Below are 6,646 nucleotides of genomic sequence, written 5' to 3' on the forward strand. Positions count from 1 at the left end.
AATACTGTTTTCAACCCGTAACTTTACATGGAAGCTTGCCGCATATACACGTTGTCCTGACGAAACCTCAAATCATCTTCGTAATATCTATCAAACTATAGATCCTACATATCGACTGGACGTGGATTCTAAAAGTACAATATATACTTCTCGCTAGAAATCTAATCATAAAGCGTTTTAATGGCCAAACTATCCTACAATTTAGGATTTTACAGAGAGGGTTATTTGTGAATAAACAACCCTCTGTAACGTTTGCATTGAACGGGAGCACTAGAGGCCGACAATTTTAAAACGTAATTATAGGTCGTATTAAGCGCTTGAACAAACGACATATTTGGTCGTAATAAGGTTCTTAAACAATCGACCCATTTGGTCGTATGAGTTGGAGGACTTGTTGCAAAAATGACATTCCCAGAACAAATGACCATATCTTCCCTTCTAAAAGGGTTAAATTAATAATCTTTTTTCTCAAAGTAATGATAAACCTGTGAGTTTGATGTAGAAGAGTCAGAATCTATATAGATATTTTTTATTTTAAAGAAAATTCAGATTGAACATGGTAAAAAACTGTAAATTATAGTGTCTGTCCAAAAGATATTTTGTACTTATAGTGAAAACTAACCTTGGATGATGGGTTAGTAGACTAAAAGCTTTAGTAATCCAGAGTACAACATATAATAAGTACCCTGTATCAAGATTGATGCAAAACAAGTGATATTTGACCTTTTTAGATAGATTTAGCAAAAAAAAACCTCTTCTGGGGCCATTTGGGTGAATTTTCTAGAATGAGATATATCTCTGGCCCCCCTTTTTCGATTTTGACATGTGACATCTCTTCCTGGCCGTTAGAGCCAATATAATCGAAGGGAAATTGTCCCGCACACACTGATGTTAAAAAAAAGGTTGCGTCTTTGCGCATGCAATCTTGCTTCAGAGCGTAGGAATATCCCTGCTCTGATATTTGAAAACGGAATTGCAGCTTTATTGCTTATAGATTATCAGAACATTGCAAAGGGGACACAGTCACATTGGATATTAACCTATGGATTAACTACAGCATCGTTTGTATCATTGTAATGCCATTGAAGACCAGTTTTGACCAAACAAAGACCTAGGTAAGCCATGTTAGCATTTTAGGCTACCTAGCGCCACATGTTTTGATGTACGTTTTTGTTGATAACGTCGCGAGTTTGTATCTTTCAGTGTTGAGGTGGGCACCATTAGATTCTGTGTCTTTACGATCATAAACGATGTGTTGGATGTGCAGCTAGGATTACATTACATTACATTGCATTTAGCTGACGCTTTTATCCAAAGCGACTTACAATAAGTGCGTTCGACCAACAAAATACAAACTTGAAGGAAACAGAATCATATAAGTACATCAGGTTTCATAGAGCAAAAACATTTCAAGTGCTACTCAACTGGTTTTAGGTAAGCCCATCCTTTATTAGTATATAAGAGCTTTGTTAATAGTTCTATCGCTCGAAGTGGAGTCGAAAGAGATGAGTTTTCAGTCTGCGCCGGAAGGTGTGTAAGCTATCTGCTGTCCTGATGTCAATGGGGAGCTCATTCCACCATTTTGGAGACAGGATAGCAAACCCACATGTTTTTGCTGATGGGAACTTTGGTCCCCTTCACAGCGAGGGTGCAGCGAGCCGTTTTGTTGATGCAGAGCGGAGTGCACGTGTTGGGGTGTACGGTTTAACCATGTCCTGGATGTAGGAAGGGCCAGATCCATTCGCAGCATGGTACGCAAGTACCATTGTCTTGAAGTGGATTCAAGCAGTTACCGGAAGCCAGTGGAGGGAGCGGAGGAGCGGCGTGGAGTGGGAGAATTTAGGAAGGTTGAAGACCAGACGAGCCGCTGCATTCTGGATGAGCTGCAGAGGTCGGATGGCACATGCAGGTAGACCAGCCAGGAGGGAGTTGCAGTAGTCTAGGCGTGAGATGACGAGAGCCTGGACCAGAACCTGCGTTGCTTTCTGGGTCAGCTGGGGACGTATCCTCCTGATGTTGTAAAGCGTGTATCTGCAGCAGCGGGTTATAGCAGTGATGTTTGCAGTGAAGGACAGGTTGTTATCTAGGATCATGCCCAGATTCCTTGCAGTCTGAGTCGGGGAATCAATAGAGGTGCCGATGTTGATTGTTAGGTCAAGAGTGGGACAATCTTTTCCCGGAAGGAAAAGCAGTTCAGTCTTGTCAAGGTTGAGCTTGAGGTGATGAGCAGACATCCACTGAGAGATGTCAGCTAGACAAGCAGAGATGCGTGCGACGACCTGGGTCTCTGAGCGGGGAAAGGACAGAATTAATTGGGTGTCGTCAGCGTAGCAGTGGTATGAAAAACCATGCGGGCTAATTACAGATCCGAGCGAGTTTGTGTACAAGGAGAAGAGGAGGGGACCAAGAACAGAGCCCTGAGGGACCCCTGTAGTTAATTGACAATGGTCGGACTCCGACCCCCTCCAAGTAACCCTGTAGGTGCGGTCTTTGAGGTATGAGGTGAGGAGGGAAAGTGCAGAGCCTGAAACTCCAAATTGTGAAGAGTGCGAAGGAGGATCTGATGGTTCACCGTGTCGAATGCAGCAGACAGGTCCAACAGGATGATAACAGAGGAGAGGGATGCTGCTTTGGCAGTGTGCAGTTCCTCAGTGACAGCAAGGAGGGCAGTTTCTGTGGAGTGACCTGCCTTGAAACCAGACTGGTGCGGATCCAGAAGGTTGTTCTGATGGAGATAACAGGAGAGTTGTTTAAAGACAGCGCGTTCAAGTGTTTTAGACAGGAACGGGAGGAGAGAGACAGGCCTGTAGTTTATAACATCAGACAGGTTGAGAGTGGGTTTCTTCAGGAGAGGGTTTACTCTTGCCTCCTTAAGACTGATTGGAAAGTGACCAGAAGTTAGAGAAGTGTTGATGAAATGGGTGAGAAATGGTAGAATATCAGGAGCGATAGTCTGAAGGAGGTTTGAAGGGATAGGGTCCAGAAGACAGGTGGTAGGGCGGGCAGAAGTAATGAGGGTAAGAACCTCACTTGGCGAGAGAGGGGAAAAGGAGGTTAGTGTGTGGGTGAAAGGAGGGTCTGGTGACCCAGCGGTGAGTAAAGGTGAGTCAGAAAAAGAAGAGCGAATATCATCAACCTTTTTTTCAAAGTGGTTAACAAAGTCGCTTGACAGAAGGGAGGAGGGGGAAGGGGCTTTGGGGGGGTCCAAGAGGGTGGAGAAGATGGAAAATAGTTTTTTAGGATTGGAATAGGAAGATTGGATTTTATCTTGAAAGAAAGTGCTTTTTGCCTGAGAGATCGAAGCAGAGAAAGAGGAGCGGAGAGCCTGATAGGTTAGGAGGTCATCATGGTGTTTGGATTTCCACCGTTTCCGCTCTGCTGCCCGAAGGACGGTTCTATTAGCACGCAGTGCATCATTTAGCCAGGGAGCAGGAGGGGACTGACGAGCCTGCCGAGATGTGAGAGGACAGAGAGAGTCCAGAGAGGATGAGAGAGTAGAGAGGAGAGTTTCTGCAGCAGAGTTTGGAGGTAGGAGTTGGAACGAGTCAGAGGAAGGGAGGGCTGAGAGCACCAATGAGGCAAAGGTAGAGGGAACGAAGGTTACGGCGGACAGGTGCAGGATGAGAAGAGATTAGTTCGTTATGGAAAGGGGTAGAGAGAATGAAATGAAGAAATGATCGGAGGTGTGGAGCGGGTTTACAGAGAGGTTAGAAGTAGTGCAGTTCCTTGAGAATATGAGATCAAGGACATTGCCAGCTTTATGAGTTGGTGGGGATGGAGACAGTGAGAAAGCAAAGGCGGTTAACAGAGATGTTAGTTAGTCTATCTTCCCCATCTGGAGGTTGAAGTCTCCGAGAAGTACAGTGGGAGGGCCAGTTTCAGGGATGTGTGAGAGGAGATTATCTAATTCCTCCAAGAAGTCCCCCAAGGCGCCTGGTGGACAGTAGAGAACAACAATGGTTAATTGTATAGGATGGGTTACTGTGACGGCATGGAATTCAAAGGTGGAAGGAGCGAAGTTAGGTAGCTTGAAGAGGGAAAAGCTCCATTTGGGAGAGAGCAGGAGACCAGTGCCACCTCCTCTGCCAGTGGGTCCGGGTGTATGGGAGAAGGAATATGTTGTGGAGAGAGCTGCTGGGGTGGATGTGTTGGATGGAGTAATCCACGTCTCAGTGAGAGCAAGGAAATCCAGAGACTGCAGGGAAGCGTAGCCAGAGATGAAGTCAGCCTTAGGAACAGCTGACTGGCAGTTCCACAGGCCGCCTGAAACTAGATGTTGGATGTCAGTGGAGCATGTGGGATAGACGATATATAGACGTATATCGATTACGAGATACACGGGGCCAGTGATAATTGCGAGAAGACACATAAACAGGAATGGAGAAAATACACATGATTATAGCCTGAGGGGCTAAACAACCAAATAAAAATAAAACACCAGCGATACTTAGCTCAATCAAAGTAGGATTTTCCTCCTCTTTGCCACCCTCGTGACTCCAGCAGGACTCCTTTGTCTGACGCTGAAGCTGACGCTCCAGGAAAGTGCTACCTAAAATGGACACCTGATTGCTGAGGTCTCACAGCTGTGGGGCCACGTCCCTTTAATTAGTTAACTCTCTGCTGCTGGTGGCCCTCAAAAGGAAATCGAGACTGGCTCCCTCCTGAGTTGTTATTGTCTTTTCAGTGGCCCAATGGTTTTATAATTACATTAAACCCTAAGTTATAAAGTTATGAGTTTAACCCTTAATACAGTTACACCTACTCAATAAAGCTCTTAGTATTCTACAAATGTTTAAATCAAAGTTAACCCTAGCAGTCAGTTAGTTCAGTTTTAAGGTTTCAGTCAAATTACTTGTCCCAAGTTTCTACCTGACAGATACTGTAGCGGTTTTGAGATTTAAAATCCCAATTTCAGTCAGATCAACTACAGAGCATTTATACAGAGTACACAAACTGAAACAGAGAAGTCTAAAAACAGAATGTTACTCACACAATTCTAGAAGTCACCAGTTGTTATCCTGTCAAAATCGAGTTGCACACTCATCTAGGATAAGTAATAAGGGAGCTAGGGGTGATTTTCGGTGCAGTAATAGGTTAGCATTTTTCGCTCGGGGCTAATTCAGAGGGTCACTGTTAGCATTGTGTTTAATTTTTTTTAAATAAAAAATGAAAAAGATCAGTTACATTTGTTTTTTCCCGTTATATGGATATACAATATTCATAGTTTATTAAATATGAAGGTTCCTTAGACGTTGTTTCCTGCAAATTACGCGATTTCGGCCCCGGAATTGGGTCCGTGGGGCTTAAGTGGTTTTAAAGACTGTATATAATGACTATTTTGCACATCCCTTTCAAGATTTTCTAAGGTTTATTGACATCATATTATACACAACTACGGTGTAGTTATGCAATGAATGAAAAACTTGGGTGGCAGGTTCCTCAACAGTGCATTACAAGACATCTATCAATACGTGTGTATACTAGGGATCGACCGATATGGCTTTTTCAAGGCCGATACCGGTTATTAGTAATCAAGGAGACCGATAACCGATATTTGGAACCGATATACATTTGCAGTAAAATCTGAAAATCTTGGTGTCAAAATGTAGAATAACACAAACTCCAACACAACTCAACACAACTTCTTTGAAATGCATTTAAGCATATATTATGTTTAATGAACTTTTAATGAACTGGTTTCCTCTCTGTGCCCTTTTCTTTAGTGCAGCCATCTTCTATGAGTTAGAGAGAGACAAGAAGTGGGGCTGCAGGCTGACATGCTTAACTAACAATAATGCTTAATTTATTATATCAAACCGATGCGTGTCTATCTAGCATGAAATCCGAATAAATTGCTAGCAACTGCAAAACACTAGTGCTAGCTAATGTTTTGCAAACTATTAAAAGTGAGGCTATTACAGTAGATCTAACGTTAGTCTAGTAGCCTCACTTCTAATATTTTGCTAAAAATTTGCTAAATACATGTTGGCTAGCTAATGAGCTTCCCATATCAACCTGAAAAACTGCGAGGCTCCACTCGCCGCCCCCCCTCCGCACCACAGTTACTCCGCTGCGAGACGCTGCACGCACCCCCAACTCTGACTGACTTCCCGCGTCCCTGTGTAACTGGGAAGCTGATAGAATTGGATCAATAGATCGTGGTGTTTTTGCAACTTCAGCATAGGGGATTGGGATGTTTATTGAACTTCGGCTTTCAACTGATTTACCTTCGAAACACATGTATGGCTCTGCCGCTCAGCGCTGCTGCATACCTCTGTCTGTTTGCGTTCTTCGCACCTGCCTGTAATCTGAGAAGGTCCCGCCTCTCTGGCTGGCTCCCGCCCGGAAAATCTTCAGTGTTGATTGACACTTCAGTAATAGCCTATCAGATAGCGCTGTGGGCGGGACATTGCTCGTGTACAGAGAGTGGTGACTGCAGCCAGAGAAACGGCCGCATCAGAGCCAAAGTGTTATCCGCAATTTTATAAAAAAAAAGGCCGATACCGATAATCGGTCAAATGCGGAATATCGGCCAGGCCGATAATCGGTCGACCCCTAGTGTATACCTCCAACAATAAACTGTCATATTCTGCACATTTCTTATACTATCTACATATATCTTATAAGAGTATAATACATAATAATA

The sequence above is a fragment of the Pseudochaenichthys georgianus genome, chromosome 15 (genome assembly GCF_902827115.2).
Source record: "Pseudochaenichthys georgianus chromosome 15, fPseGeo1.2, whole genome shotgun sequence".
Taxonomy (NCBI): domain Eukaryota; kingdom Metazoa; phylum Chordata; class Actinopteri; order Perciformes; family Channichthyidae; genus Pseudochaenichthys; species Pseudochaenichthys georgianus.